Consider the following 2,340-nt stretch of genomic DNA (forward strand, 5'->3'; position numbering starts at 1 on the left):
GCGTGGAACGCCGTCCGGTATCCCCTGACGATTCTGATGCCGGTTACCCTGTGCAGCCTCCTGAGGAGCAGGAGGTTGCGACGACTCGTCATAAGATCGTCCGCCCATACCGGGGCACCGTATATTACTCGGGACCGAACGACGCCCTCGTATAGTCGGCGCACCGCAACTCGAGCTCCGCCGATGTTCGGCAGCAGGTCACACAAGGCAATGGCAGCCGCCGACACCTTCGGAATAAAGGAGTCGAAGTGCGTCCCGAACGTCCACTGGCTGTCGATGACGAGATCCATGTATTTCATCTGCGATCTCACCCCGACGGTTTCGCCTGCCATGTTTATGCTTAGGCCGGGCGGTGGAGTCCCTCGCCTTTTCTCGTTGTAAAACCAGATGGCCTTCGCAGAGGAGACCTTCACGCCCAGTCCACGCACAGCACGGGTCGCCCAGGCCGTTGCGATTTCGCCGATGCGCAGCGTCTCGTGCCAACCACGACCCCCGACCTGGACCAGAGTGTCGTCTGCATAGCACACCAATGCCGTGCCTGGAGGCAGCGGGCATCGCAGTACCTTGCCGTACGCAACGTTCCACAGGATCGGTCCCAACACCGAGTCTTGCGGAACGCCGCGATATACGGGTCGCCTTTTCTCCTCTTCCATGCTGGCGTAGCGTACCTACCTGTCGTCGAAGTAGGCTCGGATCAGCCGGACGAGGTATTCTCATCTTTGGTTTCAGGTGCTTTCCTTAGCTATAATTTGCGCTTATACAGTACCCGGGCATCCCATAGTGCCATAGGATTTGGTGTTACGCCCAACCAGCACGCAAGGCACCTATGCCTTACTACCTGGATTAGCTAAGCCTGGCAGGGGCTGTCGCTCGTCCCAGGTCGAACGGGGCGCTTTCTAAGCCCTTCCGTCTCTCCAAGACGGCGTCTCTCCAAGACGGTTCCGGAGCAGGTGGGACGCTGCTCACCCGCCGAAGGCTATTCGGGGGAGACAATACCCCTTAAATTAGCCCCTGCCAGCATCTCGGCCATTAACCACTGCCACCACGAGTCCCAACCCATAATTGGTCGGGTAGTGGGGTCGCTACTCCCTCCGGGCTTACACTCGACCCCCGTGGTACCATTCTAAGTCATTGGTGGGACTATCGTGTGGATGTCTGGCAACGTCACTACCGGCCGGCGACCTGCTAACCGTGCTCGGCAGTTTCGGATGGGACTCACGTAAGCGGGGGCCTCAAGGTACAAAGTACTCGGGAACTTATCCCTACGGTCCCATGCTTGGCATCAGGATCGTGGGTGCGCTACTACCCAAGGCCACGTAGAGAGACTGTAACTGCACTTAAACGCCATACACTCCCGGCTACCTTCCCTGCGTTGTACATACAGGACTCACGTAAGCGGGACGCTAGCCCGATGGTCCTCCATGGCTGCGAGAACGTGGGTTTGCTATACCCCATAGATTAACATAAGCAAGTCCTCCCTGCGGGAAGTCGGACAAGGTAGCTGGGAACCTCGAATTGCTCCAGGGCCGCCACTATCCTGTCCCATGGCATGGGCTTGAACACGTTGACGATGTCCAAAGAGATCGCCAGCGCCACGCCGTTCCGGGAAACCATGTTCTCTGTGAGTGCCCGCCTGCGCCTGACCGCGTCAATCGTCGAACGTCCCTTTCGGAAGCCGTACTGGCTTTCGTGCCAACCTGGCACCTGTCCTGCCATATGTCGCTCCAGGCGGGTGGCGACCACTCTCTCGAGGGGTTTGCCGGCCTCGTCTAGCACGCATATCAGCCGGTAAGCCGACGGCGAAGTCATCAGTCGGCCCTCTTTACGGGGCAAGACCAGCCTCGCCGTCTGCCATGCCCGGGGGTAAACTTCCTCTTTCAGGCATCTTGCGTAGAAGCGTCAAAGTTTGGGAGCCATGACCCCCATCACTGACCCCGAGATTCCGCCCGGACACGGCGCTACGTCGCGGGAGGCCATTCTTCTGGTCGCCTCCCACATCTCTTCCTCCGTGACTTCCCAGTCATCTCTCCATTCCATCGGCCGTGTCGCTTCCCGCGACTGTTCTGCCGTACTGTCTTCTTGCGAGGGGAAAAGCGTCCCGATGATCTGCAGCAGCAGCGCAGGTTCCATCTCCATCGTTGCCAGGGAGCTCTTCGCTCGAATTTTTCGCGTCACCGTCCTGTATGGCTTTTCCCATGGGTCAGACTCGACTGCTTTAACTAGTTCACCTGGCACGGTTCTTCGCGTTCTTAATCTCCTTTTGTAACGAGCGCCGTAGCAAGCGGTACGCCCGGTAGCGCAAGGAGACTTCTTTCTCGTCGCGTCGTCGCTAGCGGCGGG

The sequence above is a fragment of the Bombus impatiens genome, unplaced genomic scaffold, assembly GCF_000188095.3.
Source record: "Bombus impatiens unplaced genomic scaffold, BIMP_2.2 scf_0859, whole genome shotgun sequence".
Lineage (NCBI taxonomy): Eukaryota > Metazoa > Arthropoda > Insecta > Hymenoptera > Apidae > Bombus > Bombus impatiens.